The 15,463-nt window shown below is 44.2% G+C and overlaps 2 long non-coding RNA genes across 3 annotated transcripts in view; one reads left to right on the top strand and one right to left on the bottom strand.

Moving 5' to 3' along the window:
* LOC105466922 (uncharacterized) overlaps positions 1-9,370 on the top strand; it is a 28,409-nt gene extending 19,039 nt beyond the window's left edge. Inside the window, exon 3 of the long non-coding RNA XR_978517.2 lies at positions 8,782-9,370. This is a non-coding gene — a long non-coding RNA (uncharacterized lncRNA). The remainder of the gene's footprint in view (positions 1-8,781) is intronic.
* Positions 480-15,118, bottom strand: LOC139363572 (uncharacterized). 2 transcript variants are annotated; one of them, XR_011624220.1, is made up of 4 exons: positions 14,853-15,118; positions 14,255-14,391; positions 13,136-13,672; positions 480-854 (listed from the first exon to the last, which is right to left on the bottom strand). It is a non-coding gene; the product is annotated as an uncharacterized lncRNA (long non-coding RNA). The 2 variants fall into 2 exon arrangements; XR_011624221.1 differs by having other exon boundaries at positions 13,545-13,672.
* Between the last annotated feature and the right edge of the window lie 345 nt (positions 15,119-15,463).

The raw sequence follows: 15,463 nt of genomic DNA, 5'->3' as shown, positions 1-15,463 counted from the left end.
GAATAAATGAGCTATGTAGATATTTATCAAATTGCATACATGCACCACTGGTAACTCCAGACATATTGTTTTACCATAGAAAATATCCCATGGACAAATAAAATAAACTTGGGAAATTTTCAAAGAGTACTTTTTTGGTTGTTGTTGCTGTTTGTTTTAACTGCAAAACTTTTTAGTCTTTTCAGAATGGAGCATTTCTCAAACGTATTTGACCAAACGGTAACCTCTTCCACTTTTTCTTTTTTCCTTAATAACCATGATTCCAGGGATGCTAGTGTTTCTCAGAACTCAGTTTAGGAAACAATGTGGCAAACTTTTTCGGTAACCAGCTAAATAGTAAATATTTCAGGATTTGTGGCCATAAATTTTTGTTGCAACTACTTAACTCTACCATTGCAGTGCAGAAGCAACCATAGACAATATGGAAATAAATGGGCAAATGGGCATGGCTGTGTTCCTGTAACACTTTATTTGTAAAAACAGGCAGTAGGCCAGCTTTGGTTGTCAGGTCATAGTTTGCAGACCCTTGGTCTAGATGTCTTGCGGGGGTCTCCCAGATTTTCTGGGTCTTTTCTATCCCAAGTCTTTCTCAGTCTTAGATGGTTCTTAGATCTAAGGTTTCTAAAGGCATCCTGAATGCTTTGCCTCTTGTTCCTTGAGTCATATATGCCCACGTGGGTGATCTTTGGGAGAGACCTTAGTCCTGGATGGTTGGGAGGTAGAATCTTGATTTCTGTGTCTTTCTGACTTTTCTCTTAAAACAAAACACATCTCTGGCCCACAGACCTTCCCCCAGAAAGCCGTATCCCTTCTGGTGTTTAGAAGCCTCTTCAAATGGAGATCAGCATGTTCTTCTACAAGAGGAGTGGGACAGACTCTTAGCCAAAACTCTGAGTGAATGAGAAATTCCCATGTAGCCCAGGCAAACTGTCATTTGAAAAATTGAAGAACCATGTTAAATTTTACAAATTGTGTACCCATCCCCTATGGACTCAGTGAGGAGCAGAGCTGTTGAAACTTTTCTGTGACTCATGGTCTGTGTAAGGTTGTCCTTTGATAGTACCGTGCCCTACTGAGACCTATCCTGAACCCAGTGTGGAGTGGCTAGGATGGCACTGGGCAGCTCCAGGGCCCTGGGAAGTACAGGAGAATGTTCTTTTGAGGATTGATTATTCAGTCAGTCAGAAACACTTGCTAAGAAATGTAGCCTCAGATCTTGGCTGACCACTGCCAAACTATAAAAGTAGATTTTAAAAAGGGAAGAGGATGTGGCAGAGGGAGAAGTGCTGCAAAAAACATTTGACCAGTTTCTAGTTTTGCCAAACATTGAATTTGATCTCGTGGCAACATGAAAGTTGGGGCAGTGGGGCTGACGCGGTGGTTCATGCCTGTAATCTCAGCACTTTGGGAGGCCGAGGCAGGTGGATTACTTGAGGTCAGGAGTTTGAGACCAGCCTAGCCAACATGGTGAAATGCTGTCTCTACTAAAAATATAAAAATTAGCCAGGTGTGGTGGTGCATGCCTGTAATCCCAGTTACTCCAGAAGCTGAGGTAGGAGAACCCAGCAGGCAGAGATTGCAATGAGTGGAGTTTGTGCCACTGCACTCCAGCGTGGGTGACAGAGTGAGACTCTGAACAAAAATTAAAAAACAAAAAACCAAAACCTTGTGCCACTGCACTCCAGCGTGGGTGACAGAGTGAGACTCTGAACAAAAATTAAAAAACAAAAAACCAAAACCGGTTGGGGAAGAGAAAGAGCATGGCTTTGGTGTCAGACACACTGGGTGGGAATGCTGGCTGTGCCACCTACCTAGTGATGCTTGGGCAGGTTACTCAGCCTGGCCTCTATTCCCCCATCAGGAAAATGAGAATGATGGCAATAGTAACTTACATTTATTGAGAATCCACCACCTGCCACATGTGCACTGTACTAGGTTCTGACACTCAAGTTCATGTCCTCATAGAGCATATGTTTTAACTGAAGCATGAGGAGAGATGAGGCAGTTCCCAAATAATCCAGAGAGGTATAGATCGTGATGCACACAAGAAGGAAATGAAGGGTGGTATGACAGAAGGTCACTGCCAGGGTTGGAAGGACCCACTGTAGCTAGAGTGGAAAGGGATGGGCTCTCTGAGGAAGTGACATTTAAGCTGGGAGAGGAAGGAATAAAGGAGCCAGCTTTTAGGGATCGAGTCTTTACCATGAGCCACAGACACCGACCCTTAAATGCAGGGCCTCGTGTGAGGTAAGCAGTAATGTTATCCCAATTCTACAAGTGAGAAACTGTGGCCCAGAGAGGTTCAATATCTCATCCAAGGTCATGTATCTAGGAAGGGACTAATAGGGACTTTAACCAAGACTTTATGACACCAAATCCCTTGCCCACGCCTCCTTTCCTCCTTCCCTCCCTCCCTCCCTCCCTCCCTTCCTTCTTCCTTCTCCTTCCTTCCTTCCTTCCTTCCTTCCTTCCTTCCTTCCTTCCTTCCTTCCTTCCCTCCCTCCCTCCCTCCGTCCCTCCCTCCCTCCCTCCCTCCCTCCTTCCTTCCTTCCTTCCTTCCTTCCTTCCTTCCTTCCTTCCTTCCTTCCTTCCTTTTTTCTTTTTGCAGGGAAGGAGGTGGGGGTCTCACTTTTTTGCCCAGGCTGGAATGCGGTGGTGCGATCATAACTTACTGTTGCCTTGACCTCCTGGTCTCAAGTGATCTTCCTGCCTCATCTTCCCAAGTAGCTGGGACAGCAGATGTGTGCCACCATGCCTGGCTAATTTTTGTATTTTTAGTAGAGACAGGATTTTACCATCTTGGGCAGGCTGGTCTTGAACTCCTGAGCTCAGGTGATCCACTTGCCCTGGCCTCCCAGAGTGCTGGGACTACAGGCATGAGCCACCGGTGGCGCCCGGCTCCTTGCTCCTTTCTTCACTCTCACTTACCTCACACATATTCGCGCTGAAGCTCAAATATGAATATAAGCAAAGCATCCAGCCTGACTTGACATACAGCAGATGCTTTTAAATGTCAGCCTTGCTCTTAGTCCCACTCTCCCTTGTCTGATCTTTCAGGGTGACTTCCCTAGAGTCTTCAGGGTGAGCCACTAGAGAGCAGGCCCCCAAGCCTCAATCCTGAAGGGTTCTATGGGTTTCTACATTGAAATAAATCTATATGAAATGGAAATTGTTCTACAGCTGGAACTCTACCCCTTCATTGAGGCAGCCTGGCAAAGGGACAAGGGAAGTAGGGATGAGATGAGGGCAGGAACACATGAATCCTTACGTAGACTTCCAGGAGAGCTCAACAGAATATTGGAGGGATGAAAAGTGATTCCACAGGCTAGGACTCTGAAGGCAGGTTTTTAACCCTGCCCTGTCCTCACCTCCCCTTCCCACTCTGGCATGCTCCTAATCCCATCTCCTGCTCTGCATCTCCCGAGAACTGATGCCTCAGAGATGAAAGCCAAGAGAACGCAACAAGCCATCGGCGGTGCTCACTCAATTGATTTTTACACAAAATTTGCCTTCATGCACGAACGATGGAAAATGATCCCATAAATAATGAATAACAAAAACAAATGCAGGGAGGAAATCAATAGTCACACACTTGATACTGCAGGGAGATAGGAGAGGAAAATATGGAGCCCATTCCAGCTAAACGGCACCCCGGGGAACCCCTTTCTAGCTCTTCCTGCTGGGGAGGGAGAGGCCCATCTTGCCCTGGCAAGCCCCCAGAGCCAGTGAATTGAATCCCTGCTGGGGAGACTGGAAGAATTGAGTCTTATGGAGCCTCCGGCTTCAGTAGACCTTAGGGAGGTCTGGACTTTTCCCAGTGTTGGAGTAGATCTCAAGACACTGGAACCACAGGCCCCTTAAGGGGTGCTCTAAATTCTAGCCCACAGACAAGGATACATACCCTTTCTCAGAGCTATCTATGACCTCAGGAGCTAGAGCGGTCTTTCACAGCTGCCAGAAGGCTTCCATGCTGTCTCCCAGGTTCCTCCCTTTATCTAATCACAGCAGTTGCCCCCGGATCTGGTTACTCACTCAGCTGCAACAGAGGCCCCCAGTGTGGTGTGGGGGTTGGGGTTTGAACCCATTTACTCTGCCTGTGTGACTTTCGGTAAGTCACTTAATCTCCCTGAGCTTTAGTTTCTTCCTCTGTAAAATGGGACTCTTTACTATGGGACTTGTGAAAATAAACACACACACACACACACACACACACACACACACAAACCCCACAAAATCTCTTGTGCTGGTAGGAGGAATAAAATGGCTCCTGCCTGGGCTATAGTAAATGGCCAAAATAAGCTAAGTAAAATCACCCCCAAATGATATCCAAAATCTGTGCCCTTCCTCCATATCTGCTGCCACTGAGTTCAGGGCGCCACCACCTCATGACTGGTGTGGGCAGTAGCCTCTGAATTAGTCTCTCTGCCTCTGGTCTCTTTCCTCCTGGTTCTTGATCCTCACGGTCCTCATGCTCCTGAATAACATGTCTGATTCTGTCATACCTCTTTTTAAAAAAGTTTTAATTGTATTCAATTTCTTTGACTAGGTGTTACATTCACATAGTTTAAAATTGAAGAGATGCATAATGGAATACAGCAAAAATTCTTCTACTCTTCCCATCCACCCAGAGCTATTATCAATGTCTTTGTGCATTTTTCCAGAGACTTTTTATTAATTATAAGACTATATTTGCTCATATACATGTTTATGTATGTGTGTATAAATACGTATTTATGGATTTGTGTATTCTTTTTCTCTCTAGATGGTAACAATCAATGCATATTGTTCTATACTTTTCTTATTACACTCGTTATATCTTGGAGTTTATTCCCCATCAGTATATAAGGAATTCACTGATTTTTTGACAATTATCCATTGTATTCCATTCTATGGATGTACCATAATTTGTTTAATCCCTGTTAATAGAATTGAGTTTTGTTTTTTCCAGTCTTTTGCTTTTGTGAGCAATGCTATTATAAATAATCTTGTTCATAGGTAATTTTACAATATATTGATAGGATACATTCCTAACTGTATAATATAACTGCCATGTCAAAAGGGATGTACATTTTTACTTCTGGTAGATATTGCCAATTTGTGCTCCATAAAGGTTACACCTTGAGTGCACTCACCAGTAATGTGCGAAACTGCCTGTTCCCCCAACTCTTGCCAACACTCCCAGGAAATCTGAAGCATGTTACACAAGTTCCTTTACCTATCTTTTCAGCCTCCACTCCACTTATAGTTGGCAGGAACTCTCTGCTCCAAATACTCAGAAGTGTCACTGTATCCCCATTGTGTCATACTTTCCAGCTGCTGTAGCTCACATGCTGTTCCCTCCATCCATCCTTCAAGTCCTTGCCTAAATGCAACTACCTGGGTGATACTTCCCTGTCTTCCCTAGGCGGAATCAGTCAGTGGCTCCTTTCTCTGTTCTCCCACAGTCTTGTGTACATGAGATTTTTTATAGCACTTAGCATACTTGTAATATTTGTTTACCTGCTGACATTCTAGGTCTTACTCTTCTCTGTATATCCTCAGTGAGAACTGTAAGCTCTGAATTAATGCATACTGGATGGACATGCAAGGCACTGTACTAAATCCTGTCAGGGGAACAATGATGAAAAAGGCAGGATCCTTGCTCTTGAGGAACTGGCAGAGCTTTTAGAACTCCCTGGCTCTAGATAAGCAGATGCCTGTTCATTTTAATAATTTCTATAGCTGTCACAGAATTCACATGAATCTTGCTATAAATTATATACGGAGGTGAGGGAATGCATCTGCACCCTGGAGAGAGGAGATCACACACCCAAGCCAATCCCAATCTTTTTTTTTTTTTTGAGACGGAGTTGTGCTCTTGTAGCCCAGGCTGGAATGCAATGGCATGGTCTCGGCTCACTGCAACCTCTGCCTCCCCGGTTCAAGCGATTCTCCTGCCTCAGCCTCCCGAGTAGCCAGGATTATAGGCACCCGCTACCACACCTGGCTAATTTTTGTATTTTTAGTAGAGAAGGGGTTTCACCTTGTTGGCTAGGCTGGCTTCAAACTCCTGACCTCAGGTGATCTACCCGCTTTGGCCTCCCAAAGTACTGGGATTACAGGCATGAGCCACTGCACTGGCCTCCCAATATTAAATAAGCCTGCCTGCCTGCCTGCCTGCCTGCCTGCCTGCCTGCCTTCCTTCCTTCCTTCCTTCCTTCCTTCCTTCCTTCCTTCCTTCCTTCCTTCCTTCCTTCCTTCCTTCCTTCCTCTCTTTCTCCCTGTCTCCCTCATTTCCTCCCTCCCTCCCTTTCTCTTTCTCCCTTCCCTCCTTCCGTCCCTGCCTCCCTCTCCTTCCTTCCTTCCTTCCTTCCTTCCTTCCTTCCTTCCTTCCTTCCTTCCTTCCTTCCTTCCCTCCCTCCCTCCCTCCCTCCCTCCCTCCCTCCCTCCTTTCTTCCCTCCTTCCCTCCTTCCTTTTTTCTTCCTTTCCTTCCAAACAGGTGAGGAAAAGAATGACTTTGCCAAAGTAAATAAGCAACTTTGAAATGTCAAGTGCATGACAATAACACATTGTTCAGCTCTCTGCTTCTCAGAGGACATATTTCATCATAAGGCCAAACCAGATAGTCAGATGCCAAGAAGTGACAGCAAGCACAGTTTATAGTTCAAGAAACCACACAAGGAAGGAGAAAAAGTTGAGATGAAAAAGAAGCAAATACTGAAAAGTTAAGCTTGAGTATGCTGGGACCAGTCACAGAACTAAACTAGAGGAGAATTTTGAGCTTCTCATTCTCTTGACTACCTGATTTGAAACCCCAAACCTATCAGAGGAGCCTGATCCTTAATGTGGATTATTATTTTATAAATTATTAAGAACGGCAATATCTCTCCATTTACTGAATGTCATAACAAAAGAGATAGGAGGGAAACCAAGACATTGTCTACCCAAAGAGCCCCGCATTTGGACAGTGTAAAGTCACTAAATAATTCAGCAGCTATTTGAAAGTATAGTGTTTTGTAATTTCGACAGAACCATCTTAGTCTGGCTCTCTGTAGTGCAGAATTTTAAAAAGATGCTCGCCTTAGTGAAGATCTATTTCTAGGATAAATGAGGTTTGGTAGAAACGCTGGTCAGGAGAAAGAGGGCTGTCTAATTAGAGAGGCTTGTGTTTACTCTGACTTTAAATTTTCATGAAATTGCTGAGTCTAACCATTTTCTAGTAATATCTTTTATTTCTTTCTCTGTGCCCACATGTTTGTGCTGTGACGGTACCTGTCTGCGTCCTGTATGCCCATGGAAAGGGAAACCGTTGTGTATGAGTTGACTGTTACTTGCTGACAGAAAGAAGAATGGAGCAAACAAGTGTAGCCATGAGGAACTGTTGTGGTGAAGCTGATCATGTCCTGGTCCGGCTTATTCAGAAACACCACCTGGCCGGGAGTGGTGGCTCATGCCTGTAATACCAGCACTTTGGGACCAAGGCGGGCAGATCTCCTGAGGTGGGGAGTTCGAGACCAGTCTGACCAATATAGAGAAAACCCGTCTCTACTAAAAATACAAAATTAGCCGGGCGTGGTAGACATGCCTGTAATTCTAGCTACTGGGGAGTCTAAGGCAGGAGGATCGCTTGAACCTGGGAGGCGGAGACGTTTGGTGAGCCGAGATTGCGCCATTGTACTCCAGCCTGGGCAATAAGAGCAAAACTCTGTCTCAAAAAAACAAAACAAAACAAAAAACAGAAACACCACCTCATCAACGCCTGGAAGAGGGCACCTCCTGCTGGAGCTGGGGTGGAAAGAAGCAAAGCAGAGAAGGACTGATCCTAAAGGAAGCCACCAAAGCGTTATTATTTTTTTGTTTATTTATTTCTGACCTCACTATAGAGAGGATTTCATGCAGTTTACCATGGTACAGAAAAACTTAAAACATTCTGAGTATGACTGGAAGACGGTATAGCATTATAAATAAGAGACTACTGCGTTGGTATCTAGGCTCTACCACTCACAGGCTGCGTGAACTTGGGCAGATGACTTAATCTGTGTGCTTCAGTTTTCTAATCTTTAAGATGTGGATCATAACCATGCTTACCTCCCAGGGTTGCTGTGAGGATTATGCCAGAAAATAATGTGAACTAGCAGAACAATATCTGGCACATGGTACGTTCTCAGTACTGTGATGATTCCTTTGTCCTCAGCTCCTCTGACTCTAAGACTTAGGGTAGGTAGGTAGCTAGTTACAGGGAACAGAGCCCTGTGTTTAATGTGACTATTGGGTGAGAGCCTTCTGCAAGTACTTATTGGCAAGACAGACTTCTGTGGATGAGTTATGTAAGTGGCATCCCAGAGGTCCCGGCATGGATGCAAACCAATTAAGTTAAGCACTTACCACAATCACAAGTGCAACTCATAGGTTTAAAAGTGGGAAGAGAGTACATGTGAACTTGGCTCTGTAGTACTTTGCTTTGTCAAACCTATTAGAAATATAGCCAATGAATTCTTCACTCTAGTTCTAAATTTTGGAGCACTTTTTAATCTAATGAGGCATAGAGTTCTTGATCTACCTCTTATTAGCTGGACAACCTTTTAAAATACTCTCTAAGATGCCATTTCCTCATCTGTATTTAAAAAATTTAATGCAAGAATCAGAAATCACCATAGGAATTTTGAAGCACAAAGGGAGTTAACACTGGAATTAAGTGCTTTAAAAATTATTGGAAGGGCTGAAGGCGGGGTTCTAGATTGCGTATGTAGAAATGGCTCCTGAAACATCGCAGATAATTATGTGACCTTTTTCACAATCAGGATGGTGAGGAACCAGCAGCTTGCCACCGGAGTACCCGAGGTCCAGAACACACCATCTCAGGTACTATTCACACTATTCGGACATCAGCCTCCACTGCCACTGCAAGTATCTGGACACTGGACCACTGAAATCAGTTGTCAACCCTGCTACAAATGCCTCTGAAAGCTGTAGATGTGACATTAGTATCTCCATAATTTTTCTTGCAAGGTGAAAAACAGCAAACATAGCAGGAAATTGCCCTTTCCCTCATTTCTGCCCCCTGAATCTTGCCCAGATGCTTTTACTCCATGGAATCTAGCTCACATCTAGACCCTAACTGCAAGAAATTCAGGAAAGGAGCTAGTTTTCTAGCCTTTGGAAAACAGAAAGGTCCCTCAAAGAAGGTGGAAATTGGTGCTAAGTACCAATTGACCATATCCATCCCAGAAAGTCATGCTTGTAACTATCTTATAGAGTTATTGTAGGGATTAAGATAATAAAATACATTGAAGAATGTCTAGCAAGTGGGTAATCAATAAATTAATTATTTCTACCACTACTTCTGCAGTGGGATTCAATACTTCATCTTCTAAAAATACACAAAGGCAATCATGCTTTCTTCAGCTGCCAGGCTAATTTTGCTAGGGTGGGAGAATTCTCTACTTGGCTCAGAGGCCTCAGTGGCCTCAATGGCTCCCTTCCCACCTGAGATCATGCCATGGATGGCTATTAAAGCCGTCCTTGTCTATGTGCAAGAGCCTTGGAGAATGCTTCCAGGGCATGCCTCCTCTCCCTCGTTCAAAAACTCCTCCCCCTATCCTGAACTCTACAGTTCCCTTCCTGTTGCTTCAGGCCCAGTTTCTGATTCTCCGCTTGTCCCCCTCCTAGTGACACTTGAGCCAAATGAATTGCTTGGCTTTATCCCAATTTCACCTCTGGTTGGTGTTATTCCCACCCCATATGCAGCCTACGCCTTGGAACCCTGTTCTAGGAATGCAGCCTAAGATTCCTAGGACAGGAGTTCAGCAAATAAACTATATATAATCAGACAGAAAATGAAAGAATGACAAAAAAAGAAATGGAAAAAAATTAGCCAGGCGTAGTGGTAGGCACTTGTAGTCTCAGCTACTTGGGAGGCTGAGGCAGGAGGATCACTTGAACCTGGGAGGCAGAGGTTTCATAAGCCAAGATCGCGCCCACTCCAGCCTGCTGGGTGACAGAGTGAGACTCTGTCTCCAAAAAAAAAAAAAAAAAAAAAAAAAAAAAGGTCCCCAGAGCTCCAAGATAAAGCTCTTGTGAAACAGGTTGGTCCAAGGCAAACACATATGGGAAATGGGGAAAATGGATTTTCAATGCTTTTCCACCCCCATTTTGTTGCTGTTCTTGAGTGTTTCTCAATTACATATTGAGCTTGGGAGTTGCCCTTTTACTCAGGATCATAACAGACATTCTCAACAAAGCTTAGTTATTCTATATTTCAATTTTGTTCAGGATCTTAGAAAGTGATAGAATGGTCAGTTAGTTCAGGGGTTCTCAAGCCTGCCTGTGCCTTAGCTCAGCTCATTTGAATCAGAATCTCAAGGGGGCAGGTGAGGTGTGGGCAACGATAGTTTCAAAAGCTGTTGAGGAAGAATAGTTACAATGTGCAGGGTACATTGTAGAGTCCAGAACCACAGGGTTAACTAATCTGACAACCTAAATAGGGTTGACGTATTAATGTGTGCAAATGTCTTTTTTTTTTTTTTTTTTGAGACGGAGTCTCGCTCTGTCGCCCAGGCTGGAGTGCAGTGGTGCGATCTCTGCTCGCTGCAAGCTCCGCCTCCCGGGTTTACGCCATTCTCCTGCCTCAGCCTCCCGAGTAGCTGGGACTATAGGCACCCGTCACCACGCCCGGCTAATTTTTTGTAATTTTTAGTAGAGACGGGGTTTCACCGTGTTAGTCAGGATGGTCTCAATCTCCTGACCTCGTGATCTGCCCGTCTCGGCCTCCCAAAGTGCTGGATTACAGGAGTGAGCCACTGCGCCTGGCTTCAATGTGTGCAAATGTCTTAATATACTGCCCCTACTAGGACAGTTCTATTTCTCTTTCGGGACTGTCTGCAGACGGTACCATAAGTCAAAAAGTAATTTCATTATGGCATCTCCAGGCCCCATGGCAGTATAAAGCAGTAGGTAAAGTTTTGGGGTGGGACAATATTTTAATATCCCTTGGGTTATATCATTCAAGCGGGTCACTTTTCCTTGTATGCAGAGAACCAGTCCTGGAAGCTAATATTTACTTATTGATAAAAAATATTTTATTCTGTAAATGAAATTATACTTTATTTTTCTGTGTAATCCTGAGCAAGTTACTTAACCTCTCTTGGTTCCCATTTCTTTCTTTATTTAATATGAAGAATAATAGTAGTGACCTCAGAGAGTTGTACTGTGAAAATTATATGCAAAGTACCTGGCACCTTAGAAGTGAAAAATAGATTTGACCTATTACTGGATAATCATTTATTTATTGGCACTGTATTTAGGAGCCGTTTGAAAACTAGGTGATGTGAGCAGGTAAATAAATTGGATATTCTCATGTCTGTGATCAATGGAAGAAATTAAAGTGTTTCCTTCCAGGAACCCCTGGAGTGCTACTCAGCATGGAATAACCTTAAAGGAAATTTCCAATAACGATGGCAAGTTTAGGGTTACTGACTGGGTTTGTATATCCAAGTCGAACTGCCCTGCTTGGAAGTTGCAGAGTCAACGGAACAGGTAGCATGTTCTGAGTTGTTTGCTCCACCACTTTTCACATGAACTAGATTGCCCAGGTTTGTGATATGAATAAGGCCAACATAGACACAGAAAGACAAGGGGTGACAGGATATCCAAGATGTTCTAAATACCATACATTCGCCAGGGCATGAATGGCAATCCTGAAAATTTAGAAACAGCTCACGTACAAAAATGCCAGGTAGACTATGAAGTGTTTGCTCATTGATTTCACGAGCCATCATGAGCACTTACTGTGTGCTGGGCACTGAGGTAGTGCCAGGAAGAAAAAGGTAAGACATAGACCCAGCCCTCAAGAGGACAGGGACTCCTGGGAGACTGACCAAAGAAGAGATTATTATTTTTATTTATTTTGAGACAGGGTCTTGCTCTGTCACTCAGGGTAGAGTGCAGTGGCATGATCACAGCTCATAGCAGCCTTGACCTCCCAGGCTCAATCCTCCTACCTCAGCCTCCTGAGCAGCTGGACTACAGGCACATGCCATTAATTTTTGTATTTTTTTTTTTTTTTGTAGGGATAGGATTTTGCCGTGTTTCCATGTTGCTCAGGAGATAATTATTAAACAATGAAGCTGAAAGTAATAGTTTCAGGCAGGGCGTGGTGGCTCACACCTGTAATCCCAACACTTTGAGAGGCTGAGGTGGGTAGATCACTTGAGGCCAGGAGTTCAAGACCAGCTTGGCCAACATGGTGAAACCCCGTCTCTACAAAAAATACAGAAATTATCTGGGCATGATGGCACATGCCTGTAATCCTAGTTACTCGGGAAGCTGAGGCATGAGAAATGCTTGAACTCAGGAGACGGAGGGTGCAGTGAGCCGAGATCGGCCCACTGCACTCCAGCCTGGGTGATAGGGTGAGACTCTGTCTCAAAAAAAAAAAAAAAGAGAAAGTGACGGTTTTAGGATGACTTCATAATATTATGAATAAGAAGACATTGAGTTAAAATGTAGGATACAAGGTGGTATATAGAGTGTAATTCTCTTGATATTGAAATATGCCTAGAAAAAAGATGGAAAAGAAATACAACATGTAAAAATGCCAGCTAGTAATTTTATCAAAGTGGTGGGATTATGGCTAGATTTGTTTCCCTTCAGTTCTATCATCTATCTATCTATCTATCTATCTATCTATCTATCTATCTATCTATCTATCTATCTATCTTTGTGTTTTTGTTTTTAAGACAAGGTTTTACTCTGACACCCAGGCTGGAATGCAGTGGCTTGATCTCATCTCATTGCAGTCTCAACCTCCCTGGGCTCAGGTGACCCTCCCACCTCAGCCTTCCAAGTAGCTGGGACTACAAGTGTGTGCTACTGTGCCTGGCTAATTTTTTAAAAAGTTTTTTGTAGAGACGGGGTTTTGCCATGTTGCCCAGGCTGGTCTCTAACTCCTGGACTCAAGCCATCTGCCAGCCTAGACCTCCCAAAGTGCTAGGATTATAGGCATGAGCCACCAAGCCTGTCTCAGTTCTCTACATTTTTTTATATATTATTTTCTTAATGAAGAACTTAAACAAATATTTTTTAAATGAACACTCATTTTAAAAAGATGTCGTGAAATGAAATCAGATATGATCTAACTCTCTATCTCTTTGTTACCTCTATCTGCCGCAGTTTAGATTTCCTGAAAGCAAAGACTGAGATATACACTTGGGTCAGATGTTTTCTTTGGTAGGTGATCCCAGGAAGCTTAACTGAAAGAATGAGGAAAATGAGATACAATGCAGAAAAGCTAATAAATACATTTGATAACCTTGGGCTGGTTATCACTGGCACAACTGGAGCCCAGCCTCCCTGGAGACCCTCTGAGGAACAAGGTACATTGTGCCTCAGTGGAACTGTCCCTCTGAAAGATGGGAAGCTGGGCATTTATCCACTCACTCCTATGCCCAACTATGGTGTGCCTGGGCTAGGTGCCATCCTTAGCCTTGGAGAAAGCCTGAAGGCAGAATAGCTGACAGACATCAGAGGGGGCACATAAAGTGACCCTGTGCAAAGAGCTACCCACCACAGCGCTGAAATCACACATAGGGAGGGCACAGAAAGCCCCTGCAATATCCAAACAGGTCTCCACTGAAGGGTTCTGTCCTCATGTCTCCTGTGCGGTGTTTATCAACAACTCAGAAATCTGGAAGGCTGGCAAATTCAGGAACAGCACAGAGTTGGGAGAAAAAAATTCAATGAGTACCAAGTTCTGAAAGATCTCAAGAGATTGGAATGGTGAACTAGATTTAAGGGTAGAATTTAAATAGGCAGGAATGCAAATTAAAAATTCATATACAGTTCCAAACAAATGCAAAGGGAAAAGATTGGAAAACATGGCTTAACAGATGAAGATTTTAAGCAACCAAAATACACGTGGATTTGAGTTAAACCTGAACATAATATGTGTTTAGGTTTCTGTTTCCAATAGAAATTTTATTCCATCTCACATTGCAATTTCTGTTCTGAATGAGGGAATAAAAGACCCATGGGACTCTCAACCAGTAGCAAGCTGGGCTGGGTGTGGGTTCCACCGTAGAAGGTGGTACTCCACCATTGGGTACCTGGATGCACAGACTAACCAACTAGAGCAGGGTACAGGAGAATCCCCAGTGTTGCCTGTGAGTGATAGAGAGGCAGAAACCATGTTCTTTTGGCTAAAGGGACTGAGGGAGCTTAGCCCAGAAAAGAGAACCCTCAGAGAGGGAGGAGCAGAGGCAAGGCAGGGGTGCTTACCTCAGATATCTCAAGTACCGAGCATGGTGGCTCATCTGTAATCATGCCTGTAATCCCAGCACTTTGGGAGGCCAAGGAGGAAGGATTGCTTGAGCTCAGGAACTCAAGACCTGCTGGGGCACATAGCACAACCACATCTATACAGAAAAAGTACAAAAATTAGCCAGGTGTGGTGGCACATGCCTGTGGTCCCAGCTACTTGGGAGACTGAGGTGGGAGGATGGCTTGAGCCCAGCAGATCAAAGCAGCGGTGAGCTATGATTGCGCCACTGCACTCCAGCCTGGGTGACAGAGTAAGACCCTGCCTAAAAAAAGAAAAGAAATATCTCAAGGGTGCTTGAGGGGAAGCAGTGAGAGGGAGGAGGCATTATGGTCGAAAGCATGGGATGTAGACTTAGACACACTTGGGTGTGTGGGAATCCCATTATGGTGGTTGCTGACCCCCTAGCCTTGGTCAGGTTGTCCATAAAATGACGCACTAATGATGCCTATGTCATGTGGTTGTTGTGTGGATCAAATGAGATGTATACATAAATTGCTTAGCACAGTATCTACACACATATAAGAGATGCTCAAATAATGATAGCTAGGCACTTACATGAAAGAAGAATTTGACTTGATCTCTGTGGCCACACATTGTTGACCTGAGACAACTAGAAGTAAGTGATTTGAGCTCAATCTACAGAAGGCCTCTGACACCATCAGAGTGGTCCAAAAATTGGATAGACTGCCTTTGGAAGAATAAAGTCCCCAGTACTAGCCAGAGCCAGTCAGATGGCCTCTGGCTGAACCCTTAGAGGAGATTCCAGAGCTCTTTAAGTCTACTTCTGGACTCTTCACTAGGCCTCTGCCATCCCCTGCGTTCAGCCTGGAGTCACCAGTGGTGAAGGTTTCCATGGGAACCACGAAGGGTCCAGAATTCTGTGTCTGAACACTGCATCCCAGAGGGAAGAGACAAGCACTGAAGTAGTCTCCTCAGTAATAGTATGCATTTTTTAAACTGTCTAATTAAATATTAACCCCAGAGACAGAGCATTAATGGGTCTCCTATGTAAACTGTGTGCATCTCATAACCATCCGGGAAAGGGCTTAGGTAGATAGAACACTCCAAGGAAATTAAACCTATATACACATCTCCTTACTCCATGCCATCATGACAAATGGCACAGAGGGCTGCCCTGGGGTCACTGCCCTCTTCGTATCTCCGTT

Source organism: Macaca nemestrina, chromosome 6, assembly GCF_043159975.1.
Source record: "Macaca nemestrina isolate mMacNem1 chromosome 6, mMacNem.hap1, whole genome shotgun sequence".
Lineage (NCBI taxonomy): Eukaryota > Metazoa > Chordata > Mammalia > Primates > Cercopithecidae > Macaca > Macaca nemestrina.
This window is presented reverse-complemented; position numbering and strand designations above follow the sequence as displayed.